A 23,984-nucleotide genomic window follows, 5' to 3' on the forward strand; every position below is an offset into this window, starting at 1 on the left:
TGCTCGTCAGTCCTGCCTACTACTTAAGCCATCCAGTCCAGATGATTTGTGCCGTGGCCTTGGTCACATCTCTAGAGACGCTCTCCTGTGTTCCTGTTAAAGACTTTTCCAAACCTATTAGCTGCGCTGAAAAAGTGTTTAAATAACAAATGAAAAAAATGTTTACATACACATATGACCAATTGTGATCAATCAATAAATAAAACACTAAAGACTTGCTTGGCTGAAATTTCTTCTGGCTCCAGATGCTGCTTGCGGTTCTACTAAGCTCATCTCTGGCTCCCTGACATTTTGGCTTGTCTGACTATCCATTTCCCGGTTCCTGAACTCTGGCTATGTTTTGACTACATTTACTCTGTTTACCTTTTTTTACTATTATCAAACAAGTGTGATTTAACTGTACTTTTGTCTTAGTCTGATTCATGGTTACGAGTGTAAGGCAAGAGAGACTGTGTGGGGAGGTACCATAAATACACCCAGCATGCACGCAGGCTCACACCAGTGTCACGCTAGCGAAGCACGTGTGGGGCCCTTGCCTGGGTGGTAAGCACCACACAAGATTGATACCCATATGCCCCAGCTGTGTCAGCTAAGATGGAGATGAACATGCCTACACTGTGATGTCCACTGGTCATGTGTGACACGATGCCTCGCGCCGATGCATTGTTGTGTAACCACCCGATCCCCCAGAAGGGGAAGGGGTGGGCATCGCAGCTCCTGGTCATAAGACATGCAGCTGCCCTGTGAGCAACCAAATCTCTCACCCAACCTAATGGTGCAATGCAAAGTGTGTCGTAAAAGCTAATCAATATAGAATGGCCTGGGTGTCTGGACCTCCTATTTGGTACATTAACACCCAGGACATAGATAACCCCGCACATGGACGGCAGGGGAACACAGCCAATCCAATAAACAAAAAACCTCCATCCCTGTTGAATATAAAATAATGGCGGGAATTTGGGACTTTAAATGAAGCACATGGTATGTGCCCCATCCCTGGTTCAATTATGAGAGAAAGGAAAAATGGGACTTTAACCACTTAAGGACCGCCGCATGCCATTGTACGTCATTACAATGGCATGTACAGTCACAAGCACGTACATGTTCGTGCTTGCCTTCCAGCGGGTGGGGGGTCCGATCGGACCCCCTCCCGCTGGATGCGGCGGTCCGTTTCGCTGCAGGAGCGATCCGGGATGAGGGGATGGCCGTTGGTTTCTGGCCATCCCCTCTCGATCGCTCCTGGCGAATGAGAAGCTTCCTCCCACTGTGTATAGTAAACACAGGCAGGGAGGAAGTGATGCCATTCTCCTCGGGGCAGTCTTATTGACCGGACTACGAGGAGAAGTGAAAGTAAGTGTGCACCAACACTGCACTGACATGTAGGCACACATAGGTACACAAACCCCCCCCCCCCCCGATCGCCCCCCGATCCCCCCCCAGTCACAGTGTCACTGATTGCAGTGATCATTTATTTACTGATCACTGCATTCAGTGTCAGTTGTAACAGTAAAAACTGTCAGGGCAGTTAGTGTTAGGTCCAGGGTAGCCCCCTACCACCCCCCAATAAAGGTTTAACCCCATGATTGCCCCTAGAGTTAACCCTTTCACCCCCTTTTGCCAGTGTCACTAAGCGATAATTTTTCTGATCGCTGCATTAGTGTCGCTAGTGTCGCTAGGTTATTTTTTTAGGTTCACTGCCAGGTTTTTATAGCACTAGGTACCCCGATATACTACCCAATAATGGTTTTAACCCCCTGATTTCCCCTAGTTAACCCTTTCACCCCCTTTTGCCAGTGTCACTAAGCGATCATTTTTCTGATCGCTGCATTAGTGTCACTAGTGTCGCTAGGTAGCTAGTTATTTTTTTAGGTTCACCGCCAGGTTTTTATAAAACATTAAAAAAATTGGCGTGGGGGTCCCCCAAGTCTACATCAGACCCTTGTTCGAGCACGCTACCCGGCCGGCCAGGAAAGGGGGGACGAGCGAGCGCCCCCCCCTCCTGAGCCGTACCAGGCCGTGTGGCCTCAACATGGGGGGTGCCTTGGGGAAGGGGGGGCCGCACGGCCCCCCCACTCCAAAGCACCTTGTCCCCATGTTGATGAGGACAAGGGCCTCTTCCCGACAACCCTGGCCGTTGGTTGTCGGGGTCTGCGGGCGAGGGGCTTATCGGAATCCGGGAGCCCCCTTTAATAAGGGGGCCCCCGGATACCGGCCCCCCCACCCTATGTGAATGAGTATGGGGTACAATGTACCCCTACCCATTCACCTGTAAAATAAAGTCGCCGCCACCTTCTGTTCTGTTCTTCTCTTCTTCTTCTTCTTCAGATGTTGCCTCGTCGAGTCCTCCGCTCACAATGACTCTGACCGGGCACGTGGCGACTTATATAACATCCTCTGGGACTGTGACACCATAATGGGCGGGAACATCATCCGGTGATGTCCCTGTATAAGTCGCCGCGTGCCCGGTCAGAGCCATTGTGAGCGGAGGACTCGACGAGGCAACATCTGAAGAAGAAGAAGAAGAGAAGAACAGAACAGAAGGCGGCGGTGGCGACAGCGGCGACAGAAGACCGGGCCACCGCCTGTAAAAGAGCTATAAGAAGGCATGGTGGCCCAGCAGAAGAACCGAAGAGGGGGGACAAGACCCCCGAAGTTGGAAGAAGAGGGCGGTGGCGAGGAAGAAAGCCGGACTCCTCCGCTAGTAAAAGAGCTACAAGAAGATAGCGGTCTTGTGAGAAGACCCCCGAAGACGGAAGACCCCCGGAGCTGTGCAATAAACTATTTTAGCTTGTGTGTTGTGTTTTTTTTGTACTTTATTTTACAGGTGAATGGGTAGGGGTACATTGTACCCCATACTCATTCACATAGGGTGGGGGCCGGTATCCGGGGGGCCCCCTTATTAAAGGGGGTTCCCGGATTCCGATAAGCCCCTCGCCCGCAGACCCCGACAACCAACGGCCAGGGTTGTCGGGAAGAGGCCCTTGTCCTCATCAACATGGGGACAAGGTGCTTTGGGGTGGGGGGGGGCCGCGCGGCCCCCCTTCTCCAAGGCACCCCCCATGTTGAGGGCACGCGGCCTGGTACGGCTCAGAAGGGGGGGCGCTCGCTCGTCCCCCCTTTCCTGGCCGGCTGGGTAGCGTGCTCGGACAAGGGTCTGATGTGGACTTGGGGGGACCCCCACGCTGATTTTTTTCGGCGTTGGGGTTCCCCTTTAAGTCCATACCAGGTGGCGGGGCCAGCGACGTCTCCTTTGCGGGCCCCGCCTACCTGGAGATGCGCTCGAAATGAGCGGACTATCCTCCGTGTGTGTGGGCGAGTCCGTTCATTTCAAAAGTAGGGCGGATAGTCCGCTGAAAAAGTGCCGTGTGTGGGCAAATAGGGCGTTCAGAAAGTCCGACGGACAGTCTGACGGGAAATCCGCCAGGCTAAGTCCGTCGGACAGACGGCTACGTGTGTATGCGGCTTTCACAATCATTTTTCTGATTGCTGCATTAGTGTCACTAGTGTCGCTAGGTAGCTAGTTATTTTTTTAGGTTCACCGCCAGGTTTTTATAGCGCTAGGTACCCCCATATACTACCCAATAATGGTTTTAACCCCCTGATTGCCCCTAGTTAACCCTTTCACCAGCGATCACAGTATACGTGTCACTGGTGACGCTGGTTAGCCAGTTAGTTATTTAGGTTCCCCGTCAGGTTTTTATATAGCGCGAGGGACCCCCATATACTCCCTAATAAAAATTTGAACCCCCTGATTGCCCCTAGTTAACCCTTTCACCAGTGATCACCGTATACGTGTTACGGGTGACTCTGATTAGTTTGTTTTTTATAGCATCAGGGCACCCACCATTTATTACCCAATAAAGGTTTAACCCCCTGATCACCCGGCGGGTGATATCAATTAGGTTTTAGGGTCAGGGTCTGCGTCGCCCCAGGCAGCGCTAGGTTAGTGCCAGTACCGCTAACACCCACGCGCAAAGCATAAACCTCCTGTAGTGGTATAGAATTTGAACAGATCAATATCTGATCTGATCAGATCTATACTGGCGTCCCCAGCAGTTTAGGGTTCCAAAAAAACGCATTGTTAGCAGGATCAGCCCAGATACCTGCTAGCACCTGCGTTTTGCCCCTCCGCCCAGCCCACCCAAGTGCAGTATCGATTGATCACTGTCACTTACAAAACACTAAACACATAACTGCAGCGTTCGCAGAGTCAGGCCTGATCTCTGTGATCGCTAACAGTTTTTTTTGGTAGCGTTTTATATTTAAATCCTGAAGGCAGTGCTTGGTTTTCGGGGTCCCGTACGTGGCTAGGCTCCCAAAAAGTCCCCCACATGTGGTATCCCCATACTCGGGAGAAGCAGCAGAATTTATTTTGGGGTGTAATTTGACTTATGCCCATAGCATGTGTGAGCAATATATCATTTAGTGACAACTTTGTGCAACAAAAAAAAAATTGTAATATTCCTGCAACTTGTGGCAAAATATAAAATATTTTATGGACTCAACATGCCTCTCAGTAAATAGCTTGGGGTGTCTACTTTCCAAAATGGGGTCATTTAGGGTGGTTTTGTGCTATTTTGGCATTTTATGTCCTTCGAAACTGTGATAGGTAGTGAGGAGTGAAATCAAAAATTTGCACCCTTATGCCCCGTACACACGAGAGGGATTAAGTCTGACAGACCTCCAAAGGAGTTCCGCCGGAGTTCCGCCGGAGTTCCGACGGAGTTCTGGCGGACTTTTCGACCGAACGGACTTGACCACACACCATCACACCAAACTCCGACGGAGTCGAACGTGATGACGTACGACTGGATTCGACGTAGGAAGTTCCTAGACAGTAGCCAATAGCTGCCCTAGCGTCGGTTTTAGTCCGTCGGAGTAGCACACACACGAGCGGATTTTTCAAAGGGGACCGGGTCCGGCGGAGTTCCGTCGGGAAAATTTAAAGCATGCTTCATTTCTAAAGTCCGTCAGACTTTAGCTTTGCTAAAGTCCGTTGCAGCCCACACACGATCGGATAGTCCGCCGGACTCAGTCCGTCGGAGTTTGGATGTCGAAAAGTCCGCTCGTGTGTACGGGGCATTAGAAATCCTGAAGGCAGTGATTGGTTTTCCGGGTGCTGTACACAGCTAAACTCCCAAAAAGTCCCACATATGTGGTATCCTCGTACTTAGGAGAAGCAGCAGAATATATTTTGGGGTGCAATTCCATATATAACTATGGCATGTGTGAGCAATATATCATTAAGTGACAACTTTTTGTAAACTTTTTTTTTTGTCATTATTCAATCACTTGGGACAAAAAAAAAATATTCAATGGGCTCAACATGCCCCTCAGCAATTTCCTTGGGGTGTCTACTTTCCAAAATGGGGTAATTTGGGGGGGGGGGGGTTGTGTTATTTTGGCATTTTATGGCCTTCGAAACTGTGATAGGTAGTGAGGAGTGAAATCAAAAATGTGCACCCTTAGAAATCCTGAAGGCAGTGATTGGTTTTCGGGGTGCCGTACGCGGCTAGACTCCCAAAAAGTCCCACATATGTGGTATCCCCGTACTCAGGAGAAGCAGCAGAATATATTTTGGGGTGCAATTCCACATATAACTATGGCATGTGTGAGCAATATATCATTTAGTGACAACTTTCTGTAAACTTTTTTTTTTTTGTGTGTCCTTATTCAATCGCTTGGGACAAAAAAAATATTCAATGGGCTCAACATGCCCCTCAGCAATTTCCTTGGGGTGTCTACTTTCCAAAATGGGGTCATTTGGGAGGGGTTTGTACTGCCCTGCCATTTTAGCACCTCAAGAATTGAGATAGGCAGTCGTAAATTAAAAGCTGTGTAAATTCCAGAAAATGTACTCTAGTTTGTAGACGCTATAACTTTTGCGCAAACCAATAAATATACGCTTATTGAATTTTTTTTTTACTAAAGACATGTGGCTGAATAAATTTTGCCCTAAATGTATGACTAAAATTGAGTTTATTCGATTTTTCTTATAACAAAAAGTAGAAAATATGTTTTTTTCTCCAAATTTTCGGTCTTTTTCCATTTATATCGCAAAAAATAAAAATTGCAGAGGCAGTCAAATACCTTCAAAAGAAAGCTCTATTTGTGGGAAGAAAAGGAAGCAAATTTCGTTTGGGTACAACATTGCATGACCGCGCAATTACCAGTTAAAGCAGTGCAGTGCGAAATTGTAAAAAGACCTCTGGTCCTTGGGCTGAAAATTGGTCCGGGGCTGAAGTGGTTAAATTAGGTTATTGATTTGTGGGGGGAACTAATTTGAAAGTATATTTAATTAGCATATTAAGTGTAACAATACATAACAATATTGCACATAGTAAAAATAATTTCATATGTCTACACACACACATACATGGTATGGACCTCATGAATACATATAAATATACATATCAATTTGATGGCATATAGAATTGCCAAAAACTTGTATGGATAAAATAATATGATTTTTATATACAGCTTACCTGTAAAATCCTTTTCTTGAGAGTACATCACGGGACACAGACGCTTCATTACATAGTGGGTTATATAGACACCTTCAGTGATTGGACACTGGCTAACCCCAATTAAGGAGAATTCCTCCCCTATATAACCCCTCCCATATGGGAGGCACCTCAGTTTTGTAGCAAAGCAATAATAAACCACGTAAAACCCAAGAAGGGCGGGAGCTCTGTGCCCCGTGATGTACTCTCAAGAAAAGGATTTTTACAGGTAAGCTTTATATAAAAATCCTATTTTCTTGATCATGCATCATGGGACACAGGAGCTTCATTACATAGTGGGATGTCCCAAAGCAATGCTCAGTTTGAGGGGAGGGAGAAACAGATCAGAATTATAGACCGCTGTGGACCAGAGGATCTAAACTGCAGCCTGCAGTACACTGTGCCCAAAGGCGGTATCCTCTTGCCCTCTGACATCCACCTGATAAAATCTGGTGAATGTGTGGACTGATGACCAAGTCACAGCCTTACAGATCTGAGCCAGAGAGGCCTGGTGATGCACTGCCCAAGAAGCACTTACAGCCCTAGTAGAGTGCGCTTTCACTTGAAAAGGAAGCCTATTCCCCTTTACACTATAGGCCTGAAGAATAACCTGTCTAATCCATCTTGAGAGAGTGGATTTTGATGCCGCTTGGCCCTTCTTAGGGCCTTCTGGCAAAATGAACAAACAATCAGCCTTTCTTATCTGAGCAGTTGCCTGGAGATAGATACTGATTGCCCTTACCACATCTAGAGTGTGCAAAGACTCTTCTTCTGCGGACTGTGGATCCGGAAAAAAGGATAGTAGGATTACATCTTGATTCAAATGGAATCCTGAAACCACCTTAGGTAGAAAGGACCTATTAGGACGCATCACTACTTGGTCCTTATGAATAATTATATAATATTCCTTGCTCGAGAGAGCTGCCAGCTCTGACACTCTTCTAGCCGAGGATATGGCTATCAAGAAAACACATTTTTTAGTCAAAAGAACTAACGAAGCCCGATGCAATGATTCAAATGGTTGTCCCTGCAATGCCAAGAGAACCAAATTTAGATCCCATGGGCATAAAGAAGGTTTGACTGGCGGCTTTAACTGCATGGCCCCCTGAATGAAAGCCTGCACAAGAGAATGTGATGCAAGTGGCTTCTGGAAAAACAATGACAAGGCTGAAATCTGCACCTTGATAGTGCTTACGGCCAAATTTACTTCTAGGCCTGACTGGAGGAAAGCCAAGATCCTGCTAACAACATACTTTCTAGGATGCCATCCCCTGGTTTCATACCAGGAAACATATGCCTTTCAGATTTTGTAGTAAATAAGCCTGGAGGCCGGGTTTTTGGCATCGACCAGAGTAGAAAGGACTGGCTCCGAGAGTCCACGGTCTTTCAGAATGTGGGTCTCAGCAGCCAAACTGTTAAATTCAGACTGTGTAAAGCAGGATGGTAAATTGGACCCTGCGAGAGCAGATCTGACCGGAGAGGAAGGATCCAAGGCCTGCCTACTGCCAACTTCATGATCTCTGCGTACCAAGGTCACCTGGGCCAAGCTGGGGCTACCAATAGAACCAACTTTGTTTCCCTCTTGACTCTTCCCAGGAACCTTGACAGAAGCGGGTATGGTGGGAAGGCATAAATTAGATTGTACCAATCTCAGGGAATTGTAAGAGCATCTGACCCCTGAGCAAATACATCTCTTGTCCTTGACACAAACTTGTCCAGCTTCCTGTTGAATCTGGACGCAAACAGATCTATGTCTGGAGTGCCCCATTTGTGACATATGGTCTGAAATATGTCGCGGTGTAGAGCCCATTCTCCTGGGCATAACTGTTGGCGGCTTACAAAGTCTGCTTGTCAATTTTCCACTCCTGGAATGAAGACTGCAGAAAGGCATGGAACATGCCTCTCTGCCCAAGCAAGTATGCGATTCACCTCTCTTTGTGCAACCAGACTCCTGGTGCCACCCTGGTGATTGATATAAGCCACAGCTGTGGCATTATCAGACTGTACTCAAAAAGGGAGACCCTGTAGTCTGTAGGACCAGTTCATAGGGGCCATATAAACTGCCCCAATTTCCAGAATATTTATGGGCAGTAGTATTTCGGTCGCAGACCATTTCCCCTGCGTGCATACTTCTTCCAACATTGCTCCCCAGCCTGTTAGGCTGGCATCTGTAGTTACAATCTTCCATGGAAGGGGAAGAAAAGTTTTGCCTTTCAGCAGATTCTTGGTCTGTAACCACCAAACAAGACTCCTGCGTGTCCCTGGGGATAGATACATAGGAAGGTCCAAGGCCTGGGGCTTCTTGTTCCAAGCCGCAAGGATGCATCTCTGCAAAGGCCTTGAGTGAAACTGGGCGAATGGAATGGCCTCGAAGGAGGCGACCATTTTCCCTAACAGTCTCATACACAGCCGAATGGGAGAAGTCCTTCTGCCCAGTATTAGGTGCACCAGAGCCCCTATAGCCATGGCCTTTGGCCTTGGTAGAAACACCCTGCCCTGAGCGGTGTCGATGACCATGCCCAGATACTCCAACCTGGTAGCAGGCTGCAGGGACGACTTTTCTAAGTTTATAATCCAACCTAGGTGTTTCAGGTGTTCTAATGTTTTGATAACACTGTGGTTCACAAGCGCTACTGTTCGCTCTATGAGTAGCAAATCGTCTAGTTAAGCTATCACGGTTATACCCTGAGCTCTTAGGTTTGCCAAGAGAGGGTCTAGAATCTTTGTGAAGACTCGAGGAGCTGTAGCGAGACCGAAAGAAAGGGTCACAAATTGAAAATGGCGCTGATCTACCACAAACCTTAGATACTTTTGGTGTGCGGGAAATATTACCACATGAAGATATGCATCCTTGATATCTATTGATGCCATAAACTCTCCCCCTTGCAGGGAAGAGACCACAGAGCGTATTGCCTGCTGGAAAGACCGAATGTGCAAAAACTGGTTCAAATCCTTTAGATCCAGGATAGGTCTGACATCTCCATTTGGCTTTGGAACGGTGAAGAGATTTGAGTAAAAGCCTGAACCCTGTTCTTTTGGGTCCACTTCCACTATCACCCCCTGGGATAGTAAGCAATCTAAGGCCAGAAGTAGCGGTCTTTGCTTTACTGGATCCTTGGGGATCCTTGACCTTAGGAAGCGAGATGGTGCAATCTGCTGGAACTCTAGTTTGTAGCCCAGAGATATTGAAGAGGTTACCCACTTGTCCCGAATCTCTTCCCGCCAGGCTTCTGCAAACTGCAGGAGCCTTCCCCCCACTCGGCCGAGTGGGGGCGCCCCTTCACAAGGAAGCTTTTGGCCTCTGCTTGGCAGGCTTTCGCCCCCAAGTCTTTTTCTGCCCCTGGGAGTGACCTTGGCCCTTTCCTCTAGAGGGAGGTTGGGAAGGCCATCGCCACTGCTTAGAGCTTGATACTCCGGGAGAAAGAGAATGCCTAAATGATGGACGTTTGTTCTTTTTGACTGGCAGGAGAGTAGATTTACCCCCTGTAATCTTTTGGATGAATTTATCCAATTCTTCCCCAAATAAGCATTCCCCTTTATACGGGAACCCAGTCAAATATCTTTTACATGACAGCTCAGCTGCCCAATTCTTGAGCCACAGGGCCCTTTGCATGTGTACCAACAGGAGAGACAAACGAGATGCTTGTTGGCCAGAATCCAAAACTGCATCAATCATAAAACACAGAATTTGAGGAATTTCTGCATAATTCTCCACTTCCTCACTGGGAAGAAGACCCAAACATCTGCTTAACCTGTTCCTTGAGGAACTGACACAACCCCACAGTTGCGACTGTAGGTTGCACTACTGCGCCAGCCATGGAAAAGGAGGCTTTCAATAATGTTTCCAGCTTTTTATCAGTTGGATCCTTAAATATCTGAGCATTATCCAAAGGACAGGTCAGGTTTTTATTGACACAAGAAACAGCCGCATCGACAGATGGGACCCCCCATTTCTTGGTGAAACTTTCCTCCAGAGGATAAAGCATAGAAAACCTTTCAGGAGGAGCAAACAGTTTATCGGGATGTCCTCAATCCTCATACAACAATTTAACCATTGAGGGATGAATTGGAAAGGAAAAGGCAGTCTGTGGGATTTTCCTGACCCCCAGGGAAGAAACAAAGGATGTAGCGGCCTCAGCAGCGGGCATTCTGAAAGTGGTACGCACCAATTCAGTGTAGTATTGAACTTGCTTTCTTACTGCCTGGGAGGAAGGGACTCTCTCCCCTTCCTCTGATTCATCCGACTGCTCTTGATCCCTATCCCATGACAGGGATCTCTCCTCATTGCCAGAGGTGTCATCTGAAAGAGGAATTTCAGCAGAGGGAGGGGATCTACCCCTTTTTCTGCTATTTTCCAGGGAAGCTGAAATAAAATTCATAATTCTCCCTTCAAAACCCTCCAATGTAGCCTTAAGGGAGTCTTCAGTGGCATACGCTGGGGCTGAAACATTTGGAGAGGCTGCAAAATCTGACAGGGGCACTGACTCATCCTGTGAGGCTGGCTCCAGTCTTGCAGGGGGGATGGTAATCTACAGGCATCTTTAGGACCCCCTAGACCTAGGCGGTGATTTACCAGTGCCCTTGTTACCTCCCCCTGAGACCCTCTTACGAGGAGACATAGTCCTAAGCTACAAAGGAGAGGTACTAGTACAAAAGTGCAATCACTGTTGTGCTACAAGTCTCACAATAAACATATATGCTTAAACTGCACAACCTGATGCTGAGTAGGTGTCTTAGGTTTGCCTGGATCCAACCCCTTAGGATGCTTACTGCCCACAGCTCTGTGTCCTCCACTTACAGCTCCCTGCCGTTCTGGGCTTTTAAAATTGCTGCTTTGGTGCCTGCGCAGTAAGCACCATGCACGCTGGTGTGCATGGCCCGCAACCACACCCTCCCTCTTCATTTAATATGGGAGTGCTCGGGCGTTTGAGGGAGGGGAAGAGGACCACCTACAGAGCTGCGCGGGACCCCCAGACTACGTGGGACTTCTTTTTTACCTGTATTGTGGCAGAGTCTGCAGCGGAGGATTTGAGCCATCCGAAGACTGGCTTCACTGAGCGTGTATACTTGGAAAGGCATGTAAGTATGTAAGTATGCATCAGGCTGCTCTTACTCCCTCTAGTGGCGGAAACCAGGTAAGACATTCAACTACTCACATGAAGAAATCCATAATATATTATTTATATAGGATTACCGTATATACTCGAGTATAGGCCGACCCGAGTATAAGCCGAGGCCCCCAATTTACCCCCAAAAAACTGGGAAACCTATTGACTCGTGTATAAGCCGAGGGTGAGATATGCCTGTCCATCCCTGTGTGTGTGTCCATCCATCCATCCATCCCTGTGTGTGTGTGTGTCCATCCATCCATCCATCCCTGTGTGTGTGTGTGTGTCCATCCATCCATCCATCCCTGTGTGTGTGTCCGTCCATCCATCCATCCATCCATCCCTGTGTGTGTGTGTGTGTGTGTGTGTGTGTGTGTGTGTGTGTGTGTGTGTGTGTGTGTGTGTGTGTGTGTGTGTGTGGCCTTGTGTGTCCAGCCTACCTGTGTCCCCAGCCTCCGTCCGGTCCCGAGCCTCCGTCCGGTCCCGTCCCGTCCCGAGCCGAGCCTCCGTCCGGTCCGGTCCCGTCCCGTCCCGAGACTCCGTCCGGTCCCGTCCCGTCCCGAGCCGAGCCTCCGTCCGGTCCCGTCCCAGGATCACCGCTCTTCGTTGGCGCCCATTTTCCTGTTCAAATGCCGCGCCTCCCTGTCTGTGATAGGCGGAACACAATTTCCCAGCAGTCTGTGTTCCGCCTATCACGGCCATCCTTTCATCCTCGTCCGTAGTACGAGGATGAGCGGATGTCCGTGATAGGCGGAACATAGGCTGCTGGGAAATTCAGTGTTCCGCCTATCACAGGCGAAGGCGGAGCCGGAGGCGCGGCTTTTGAATTAGAATAGAATGGCCGCTGTCTGTCTGCTCGACACGCTGATCGAGCAGGCAGACAGCGATGACTCGAGTATAAGCCGAGGGGGGCACTTTCAGCCTCAAAAAAGAGGCTGAAAATCTCGGCTTATACTCGAGTATATACGGTAACTTCTCTTACCTGTCCCCGCCGCAGGAACTGCTGAAACAGACAGATTCCAGCCTTCACATATCATGGCGGGCAGAGTTGTGCCAACCTTCAGGATTTTTTGGGTTCCTTCTCAGAGGAACCTCTTACCTGGACCTTGTAAAAGACTCTGCCAGAAACTTTTGTGCCACTGTTTAAATAGTACACCAAGTCTGGTTTTCCCAGAGCCCAGTCTTCCAAATGAGAGGACTTACAGGGAAAACCTTGTTTCTTTGGATGACGAGGCCCAGAACCATATCATCTTGGGAGTCAAATATCGGCCTGAGATATGGATCCGGTTATCATAGCCCTTAGGCCCCCACAGGGACCTGCATAGAGCTTTCTTCATAGCACATGTTTTACGTGACCAATCATCTTAGTTACTGGCAAAATAACTGAGGTGCCTCCCATATGGGAGGGGTTATATAGGGCAGGAATTCTCCTTAATTGGGGTTAGCCAGTGTCCAATCACCGAAGGTGCCTATATAACCCACTATGTAATGAAGCTCCTGTGTCCCGTGATGTATGATCAAGAAAAATAGATTATTGCAAATTCATATATATATACATGTTATCTAACCAACACTATGCAGTGTGGTAAAAAGTAAAGAAAACAGCATGATAATTTTTGGTTGTAGATGATGAATCTAGATAAGTTCCTATTAAGAGGGATGAGAATGCATCCTGAAATAATGACGCATTTCATGTATGAAACGCACCTATATGTTGATTTCTCATCTGCAGTCTCCTCTGAGAGGTCAAAAAGAAAGCACCTCACATGTTTTAGCCTTCACTATCCACATCAGCTGCAAAACCCTCCTTTTCCCATCCCCGTGTCCTTGCATGCTTCCCGCTGACTGGGGAAAACCCATCATAGACAGAATTCATAATCCAGAAAAACAACCTTAGGGGGATTAATGACAGCCCTTTAAAACACATGTCTACTCTTGTCTGATGCTTTGAATTTGTGCATTCAGATTATCCTTTTTTTCCCCCTTATATTCTAAGGCATATGCGTCTCTTAGCCCTTGTACACACGGTCAGAGATTCCGTCGGAATGTGTCCGATCGGAGCGTTTTGTCGGATATTCCCACTGTGTGTGGTCTGCATCGGACTGTTTCCGTCGGAATATCCGTCGGACCAACATTTCCAACTTGCCGGAAATATTTTCAGACAAAATGCTCCGATCGGACATACTCCGATCATGTGTAGAGAATTCCAATCGGACAAAGTGCCACGCATGCTCAGATCAAATTCCTACCCCAAAGCTATTGGCTACTAGCGTGAACATAGTCCTGTCGTAACGAAATAACACCATCACGTCGGATTTTCCGACAACTTTGTCCAACCGTGTGTATACAACAGTTTCGGACAAAATCTGTCGGACAAAATCCGACGGATTTGGTTGTCGGAATCTCTGACCATGTGTACAAGGGCTTAGATAAGTCCAGGGGTTTGTCACTCCCACAGAGCTGTAGGAAATCCAGATTGGATGATTTTATCTATTTGCTTTACCTAGGTAGTTAGTGCTGTAGTCCTGAAACTATTAAAAACTTGCCACAACTTGTCTGAAGTACTACCAAAGCCTTAGTCAACACTTACCCTACAAAAGTATTATTATTTTTATTATTTTAAGGTGGATCTGACCATGTTCTTGTGTTTTTCCTCATACCTGTAATAACAGGCATCAAGACATCATTGTAGAGCCTTATTATGCCTTGTTAAGATTTTATGGTGTCACTATGTAGCCCATTCTGGTTCATTTTTGACAGAGCATATTAGTTAAAATGGTTTCTTAAGGTATACTTAAATCCAAGAACAAAAATGAAATATAATGCTTACTAGAGATAGGTCGAACACCACCAGACCTCCCAGAAAAGTTCTGACCCAAACAGAGAACCCTATTAAAGTCTATGGGACCTGAACTTAGAAAATCAAAAGTCCCCATTTTTAAAGCTTATTTCCAAGTAATTGCCCATAAAAAGGGTATGGGGGCCCAGGTACTGTATCAATGTAAATTTTTATTTTAAAGATTGTTTTTACAGGAGCAGTGATTTTAATTGATGCTTAAAGTTCAACAATAAAAATTAAGAATTCATTTAAACATAGTGCCTAGGGTTCCCCTTAGTCTGCCTGTAAAGTAGAGCATCTGTGGCAACTTTATTCTAAATAAAGTTCATGGGGGTGCAAATTTTTTTTATTTCTTAATAAAGATTAAAAATAAACCATCTCTATGTTTGTATTCATTTTTGACACTTTTTTGGTGAATGAGTAGGGGTACTAAGTACCATATACTCATTCACGTGGGGGGCTGGGATGAGACAAGGTGCTTTGGGGTGGCGGAGCAGTGCCTACCCCGCATGTTGAGGGCATATGGCCTGGTATGGTTCAGGAAGGGGGCACACGCTCACCCCCCTTTCCTGCTGGGATAAGGGTCTCATATGGATTGGGGGCAGGTTTTTTTTTTTTACATTTTGGCATGGGATTCCCCTTAAAATCCATACCAGACCCAAAGTGTCTGGTATGCATTGGGGGGGGGGGGGGGGACTCACACATCGTCCGTTTTTTTTTCACTTTTTTACTGCTGGGAATGTTTTTTTTTTATTCAGCTGTCAGTGAGGAAGCCCATTGATAGCTGATGACTCATCGGTTGTTATAGACATTGCAGCCCACTTCCCATTGCAGCCGACTTCCACATTCATACCCATCCGTGCCACCTATCAGTGCCTATCTGTGTCACCTTTCAGTACCCATCAGTGCTGCCTTTCAGTGCCCATCAGAGAAAACTGAAAATGCCTGATTTTGCCAGAAGTACAGTGTACTTGTCACTTCCCTTGAACTGACCTGAAAGCATAAAAAAATATTTTTTGTGTAAGCTAAAAATCCCATCACCCCCAGTTAATGAAGATAAACAAGGGCAAACATGTTTAAGAATAACAATTACTGCACAATTTGGAGCAAGGAAGGTATGGCCCCTTTAAAAGTCCAATAAATGTCCAATATAAAGTTAATTTATATATGGCTGCAGCTTCCTTAACACTAGCCACCCGCCATACAGCAAAATGACAGCGGCAAAGTGGTTGTGTTATCCTTACTGGATGTCATATGATGTCTTTCAGAATAACAAGCCGATGCGCGCCCATTGGGGGCGTGCATCATGGCGATCGTTGTTAAAAAGTGTGTCTGACACACCGCAACACAGATCTAGGTAAAGAGTCTGTGATGGAGACTCTTTACCACATGACCAGCTGTGTTCAATCATGGTTGATTACAGTGTAAACAGGAGGGGCTGTTGATTGGCTTTTCCTCACTCGTGTCTGTCAGACACGAGTAGAGGAGAGCTGAAGGCTAGTCCTCTGACAGGGAGGGTCTGTGCTGATTAATTATCAGCACAGCTCCCCCGAGGATACCCACACTGGACCTCCAGGGACTCCACCAGGACCGTCTAGGGATACCCACCACTAGTCACCACCAAATATGCCACCCATGGCCACCAGGGATAACAATCAATGCCCACAATGGATGCCAATCATTGCCCACAATGGATGCCACTCAGTGCCCACAATGGATGCCTACCAATCAGTGATGCCCATCAGGACCATCCATTAGTGTACATCTGTGCCACCTATCAGTGCCCATCCATGCCTCCTATGAGTTCCACATTCATGTCCATCCATGCCACCTATCAGTGCCTATCTGTGCCACCTTTCACTGCCCATCAGTGCCACCTATGTGTACCCATCAGTGCTTCATATCAGTGCTGCCTATCAGTGCCCCATCAGTGCCATATCTTAGTGCCCATCATCAGTGCCCATCAGTGCCACCTCATGGATGCCAATCAGTGCTACCTTATCAGTGCCTGTCAGTGCAGACCCATCAGTGCCCATCAGTGAAAGAGAAAACTTACTCGTTAACAAAGTTTTGTAATAGAAACAAAAAAACATTTTTTTTCTAAATTTTCAGTCATTTTTATTTGTTTAGCAGAAAATAAAAATCCCAGAGGTGATCAAATACCACCAAAAGCAAGCTCTATTTGTGGGAACAAAATTATAAAAATGTAGTTTGGGTACAGTGTAGCATGACTGCACAATTGTCATTCAAAGTGCAACAGCGCTGTAAGCTGAAAATTGGTCTGGGCAGGAAGGTGTATAAATGCCCTGTATTGAAGTGGCTAAGGGAGGACAAGGTAAATCCTCCAATCATAATGTAAGCAAAAAGCAAATAAAGGGCACCTCCATAGCAGTTTAATAAAACAAATAAATAAAAGACATGCATGCATTTACATAAGGTAAAAAAATGGATGTTCTGTGGCTATGCATTTCCGGGCACAGTACATCTGTACATCATGCTTATGTCATCCACCCTCCCCAGAACTGCCACATCTGAGCTTCTGTGAATTCCACGCCAGTTCCCATTGCTGCTCTCTACCAGCAGCCACCTTGCCCATTTGCTCTACATTGCCTGGGCACTTCCTTGCTGAAATCAGTGGTGTGAACCTCTGCACTGTGTAAATTGAATAAAGTGTTGTGAAAATAAATTAATAAAGGAATATTATTAATGTGTGCGTGGGTTACCCCTGTCGTGTTCCCACATGGGGTTGCGCAGCCTAACAAGCATGCAGTACAATTCAATTGTGTTAAGACAGTAAATAAATAAATTACATAGGTGCAAATATCAATTCCTTATAAAAGTCTAGTACAAAGTGCGAATGCTAATAGTGAAATAACGTCAAAGCTTCAAATGTGATATGTGCCAACCACTTTCTTCTAACCAGATGATGTTCACATGTATCATTAATGAACTCTCATTTCATGTAAAATTTATATAGGCCTTTGAATAATATGATCAATGGGCTGATACAGTACTCCAACACTTTCCACCTCCAGTAGATAAACACCCAGGGTACTATGGCACTGGTCCCTTTAAGATGCCTGATGTCCCTTTAAGCCTCTGGTGCATCCACACAACAATGACTGGTGTCTTTAGAAGGACTAGAGGTCTCAGCAGCCCCTTGCATGTTAACTGGCTCCTCTCTGCAGGTGATCTCCTGTGATGACAGCTGGACAATAAGGTAGTTCCTTCCTGCAGCGTGGGCTCTCTCTCAGCACCAGTAGCCTATGTGCAGCACCAGCTTGTACACTCTTATTTAGCAGCAGCTTGTGTCTCTGCAGCACTATCCCAGGCACTCTGGAAGATGTAATGCTCTCTTCCCCTATGGCTCAGGACTGAGGTAAGGTCAGGATAACCTGGGTTGTCAGGTCAGGTACCCTGGGTGTTTATCTACTGGAGGTGGAGAGTGCTAGAGTACCGTATCAGCTAATTGAACATATTATTTAAAGGCTAATATTAATTTTACATGATGTGAGAGTTCTGTGAGCATGGGAGCGTTGCACAGAGGTGGAAGTACACTATATTATTCATTAATGATACACATGAACATCATATTATTAGAAGAAGGGAGTTGGCACTTATCAAGTGAAAATACTAATGCACAAATCAAATGAATAATGAACTAAGCAGCTGCCAACATGAATAGTGTCTACACACAGTGCTAATAATGTAATGATACTCTTGACAAAGTCACATGATCTGTGAAGCAACACATCAGGAGGAGCTGGGTGATGTCACTTCTGGTCGCGGCCGAGACAGGAAGTCCTGTTGTTTGTTAAGCTGAAAATCACTATATTAAACTGTAAGTGTGCTGCTTTGTTTATTAAATATTACATATTTTATTACATAAATTGGATTGCTACACCATGGAGACCTTTCTTTGTTGCATGTGAACTGCATATGGTGGGAAGTGAGGACCTGTAAAGAGATTAGCAGCACCAGTGGAAGCCTTATTGTCTATCTGGCTGTATGTTCCTGGAGAAAGGATTTCACTGCCTTGGAGCTTGGAGTCACGTCTATACTCACTATTACCATTTGCACTCTGTAATGGACTATTATGAGGAATTGCACCTATGTAATTTATTTATTTACTGTCTTAACACTATTGTATTGTACTGCATACTTGTTAGGCTGCTCAATCCCATATCATATTTTATCTTCTTTGCTGAACTCTGCATGGGATATAGCGCCTAAAACTTTTTTACCTTATGTGAGTGCATACATGTTTTTTTATTCATCTGCATTATAAAAACTTCTACACTCAGATGGTGGTGTCCTTTGTTTAATTTCCTGCTTATATAAACATGATTGAAGTCTTGTCTAGGTGGTAACCATGGGTTTATCCATAATAGATACAGTGGAGGTGTGAGAGTAATCACCCAGAACAGACAGTTTGTTATTCACAGGATTACCAGATGAAAGGAAAGGAAAACAAAAACTGAAAAAAGAAAACAATTCAGCCAAAACCGGTAAGCTGCAAAATATAATTATGTTATGTATAATTGTGTTTACATACTGTATACTTTAACCACTTCATGACTCCAAATATCTTTTCATGTTCTTTCTCCTATTCTGGAAAGTCAATAAATTAAACCATAGTACCAATGGTGGATCCATGCTTGGTGTTAGGTGGTAGATCTTTACATGTCTTTATATTGTGTATATATACTGTAGTTCAGCAAAGTATCATTCTTAGGGGTCTATTTATCCATGTTTTCACCTAAGACTCACACAACTTTTACAGAATATGCACACATTATATTTCAAAAATCAGTTAGAAAATGGATGAAAGTTGTGTAAATCTTGGGTGAAAACATGAATAAATAAACCCCTCCCCTTAGTCTTAGGGTTCAGAAAAGGTCATAGCTTCAAATGCCTAACCTGCCAACTTCCACAATCTTGCAATGACAACACTTATCTAAAATAAAGCATACGAAGATAGCTTGTTATGCCATGCTACATGACCAAGGACCACTGGTGGTCCACTAACAGATGTTTGAGAAACACTACTGATGTATTGGGTTGATTTAATAAAAGCAAATATACTGTTCATTTTGCAAGGGAATGTTCACTTAGCTTAGTGAGTTGAAGCTTTTCTGATCCAATCATGTGCATGCATAAATCCAAATTTTTCCTTGCACGTTACTGGGTAGTTTTTGCGAAGGGATTTTTTTTTTTATTGCCTTTAGCAAAGCAAACCTGTTGGCCCGAGAAAGTATCAGGAAACCTGGAATTCAGATTTAATTGTAAATACATTTTAATAAATGTCCTGTCAGTTTGTTCAATGTAATTCTATAAATGAAAAAGATTTACATATTTCAGATTTTTTTTTTTTTTATCCAGTAATTGTAAAAGAATCCTAATAAATTTAAATATTAATTTACAAGAGAAGATGATTTTTGAGGTTGACTTTTTACATTATTTTTTCCTAATTATCTACCTTATGAGAGTTCATTAGTCACAATTATTTGGAGCACAGATTAAACATGACAGAAATAAAAAAGTCATTGCAAGGAGTGACCTCATAAAAATTGCATCAAGTGTCAAATTAATAATAACTCGCTGTCAGGCAATTAAAAACCTGGTAGCTGATAAAACAAATGGCTTGACCCACAGATTTTTTCCAGTTTTACTGAAGTATATGTTAGCCACTTTTAATAAGGGTCACATAATTTAGTGTAACAGTACATATATATATACTGTAACTATTTATTTATCTATCTAGATATATCTATCTATACCTTCGATGTATAACATGCACAGACGTATATCACGCACCCCAATTTTAGGATGGAAGTTTAAGGAAAAAAACGTACATTTTAAATAAAGAACTTTGAAGCAAAATTAGGGTGACAGCTCATCAATGCACCCTGCTCAGTGATTATCTACAGCCTCTAAATTGACCATCAATGAACCCTGCTCAGTGCCCATCTGTAGCCTCTAAATTGCCCATCGATGCACCCTGCTCAGTGCCCATCAGCAGCCATTAAATTGACCAACAATGCAGCCTGTTCAGTGCCCATCTGCAGCCCCACCTTTCCCATCATTGCAGCTTCACCAGTGTTGGATTATGCCTGCTGCCTCTGAGGGAAGAGGAGGAGCAAGCGCCGCTGAATTACACAGAGCCTCAATCTCCTGTGTACCCAGTGCTCTGTCACTCACGACCATGCCTCCAGGTCCTGCTTATATGATAGACAGAACAGGATGTGTGGCTGTGAGTAGGGATGAGCCGAACACTTCCTGGTTCGGTTTGCAGCAGAACATGCGAACAGGCAAAAAAATGTGTTCGAACACGCGAACACCATTAAAGTCTATGGCACACGAACATGAAAAATCAAAAGTGCTAACTTTAAAGGCTTATATGCAAGTTATTGTCATTAAAAGTGTTTAGGGACCTGGGTCCTGCCCCAGGGGACATGTATCAATGCAATAGCAGTGGGAGCAACGATTTTAATAATGCTTAAAGTGAAACAATAAAAATGAAATATTCCTTTAAATTTTGTACCTGGGGGGTGTCTATAGTATGCCTGTAAAGTGGTGCATGTTTCCCATGTTTACAGCAGTCCCTGCACAAAATGACATTTGTAAAGGAAAAAAAGTAATTTAAAAGTACTCGCAGCTATATTAAATTGTCGGTCCTGGCAATAAACATAGAGGTCATTTAAAAAAATGGCATGGGATTCCCCCACAGTCAATTACTAGACCCTTTGGTTCTGTTATTAATATTAAGGGGAACTCTGAACCAAAATTGAAAAAAAAATTGCATGGGGCCCCCCCCAAACTCCATACCAGACCCTTCAGGTCTGGTATGCATATTAAGGGGAACCCTGCACCAAAATTTAAAAAAAATGGTGTGGGGTCCTCCCAAAAATCCATACCAGACCCTTATCTGAGCATGCAACCTCACAAGCTGCAGAAAAAGAGGGGGCACAAGAGAGCCCCCCACTCCTGAACTGTACCAGGCCAAATGCCCTCAACATGGAGAGGCTGTTTTCAGGTAGCCAAAGCCCCGTGTCCCCATGTTGATGGAGACACGGTCCTCATCCCCACAACCCTTGCCCAGTGGTTGTGGGGGTCTGCGGGTGGGGGGCTTATTGGAATATGGAAGCCTCCTTTAACAAGGGGACCCCAAGATCCCGCCCCCCCCCCTGTGTGAAATGGTAATGGGGTACACATGTACTCCTACTATTTCACAAAAAAAGTTTGAAAATGGTAAAAATTACATGACATGGCTTGGGGACAAGTTCTTTATTAAAAAAAAAAAAAAAAACTGTCCCATGAAGTCCATTCATCTTCTTCTCTCGCTCCGATGGACTGAAAAAGAAAAAAAAAAGCCGTGGGAGGCACAATGACCATCCTCTCAGATGACAGTTCATTTATAACTGAGGACAGGGCCACATGGGATGTCCCCAGGTGACCCCACCCCCCTCTGATGCACAGGGAAGCCATAGGAATGTCCCAGTGCATCAGAGGGGGTGGTCCCGCCCTCAGTTATAAAAGAGCTGTCACCTGAGAGGATGGTCATTACGGCGGGTGCCTCCCAAGGAAGTAGTGAGTGTACAGCTTGTATAACAGTGTAAATTTGCTGTCCCCTCAAAATAACTCAACACACAGCCACTAATGTCTAAACCGCTGGCAGCAAAAGTTAGTACACCCTACGTGAAAATGTCCAAATTGGGCCGAATTAGCCATTTTCTCTCTCTGTTGTCATGTGACTCATTAGTTTTACAATGTCTCAGGTGTGAATCGGGAGTAGGTGTGTTAAATTAGGTGTTATCGCTCTCACTCTCTCATACTGGTCACTGGAAGTACAACATGGCACCTCATGGCAAAGAACTCTATGAGGATCTCAAAAAAAGAGTTGTCGGTCTACATAAAGATGGCCTTGACCATAAGAAGATTGCCAAGGCACTGAAACTGAGCTCCAGCACGGTGGCTAAGACCATATAGCGGTTTAACAGGACAGGTTGCACCGCGTGCTCAGTGTCATATCCAGAGGTTGTCTTTGGGAAATAGACGTATGAGTGCTGTCAGCATTGCTACAGAAGTTGAAGGGGTGAGGGGTCAGCCTGTCAGTGCTCAGACCATAGGTCGCACACTGCATCAAATTGGTCTGCATGGCTGTCATCCCAGAAGGAAACCTCTTCTAAAGATGATGCACAAGAAAGCCCGTAAACAGTTTGCTGAAGACAAACAAACTAAGAGCATGGATTATTGGAACTATGTCCTGAGGTCTGATGAGACCAAGATAAACTTATTTGGTTCAGATGGTGTCGAGCGTATGTGGTGGTAACCAGGTGAGGAGTACAAAGACATGTGTGTCTTGCCTACAGTCAAGTATAGTGGTGAGAGTGTCATGGTCTGATGCTCTATTAGTGCTGCCGACATTGGGGAGCTACAATTCACTGAAGAAACCATAAATGCCAACGTGTACTGTGACATACTGAATCAGAGCATTATCTCCTCCCTTGAGAGACTAGGCCACAGGGCAGTATTCCAACATGATAATGACCCCAAACACACCTCCAAGATGACCACTGCCTTGCTAAAGAAGCTGAGGGTAAAGGTGATGGACTGGCCAAGCATTTCTCCAGACCTAAACCCTTGAGCATCTGTGGTGCATCCTCAAACGGAAGGTGAAGGAATGCAAGGTCTCTAACATCTACCAACTCTGTGATGTCATCATGGAGGAGTGGAAGAGGACTCCATGCCCAAGAGGGTTAGGACAGTGTCAGAAAATAATGGTGGCCACACAACATATTGACACTTGGCACCCAATTTGGACATTTTCACTTATGGGTGTACTTACTTTTGTTGCCAGTGATTTAGACATTAATGGCTATGCGTTGAGTTATTTTGAGGGGACAGCAAATTTACACTGTTACACAAGCTGTACACACACACTACTTTACATTGTAGTAAAGTGTAATTTCTTCAGTATTGTCACATAAAAAGATAAAATAAAATATTTACAAAAATGGGGTGTGAGTGGTATATATATATTGTTGTTGTTTTTTTTTTTCTAAACAGTTTCATAATTAAACAGCTGCATATTAAATAGCATATTAAGTTGTTATTTTCACAAAAATAATTGACATTCATTGTAGATCTCTAACTGTGACAGATTTTTGCCAGCCTAGAACTACTAGAGTTTTGCACTGGAGGCATACAATCAAAATGATGCCTGTTTTTTGAAGGTGCATTCTTGGTCAAGTGAAATTGTGTTGTTGTCTGTCCTATTTTCACCTTATCAATGCATCCTATACAAAGCAGTATGAAACTGCTGCATGTAAGGATCAGGGAGGACACCACATACTGTATGCAGTACCACACAGGAGAATTCATAAATGTAGATTAGCCCTTGAAATGCACCACCTTCTCCCCCCAAAGCATCAGTGGTCGGTAGATTCTCCTCTTTCAAAGCATTAGTGGCCAGTGAATTCTTTCCTCCCTAAACCTTAATGCAGTAGCAATAAGACTTCATTTAAAATCTAG

The sequence above is a fragment of the Lithobates pipiens genome, unplaced genomic scaffold, assembly GCF_037356315.1.
Source record: "Lithobates pipiens isolate NorthernLeopardFrog02 unplaced genomic scaffold, aLitPip1_a1.2 Scaffold_13, whole genome shotgun sequence".
NCBI lineage: Eukaryota > Metazoa > Chordata > Amphibia > Anura > Ranidae > Lithobates > Lithobates pipiens.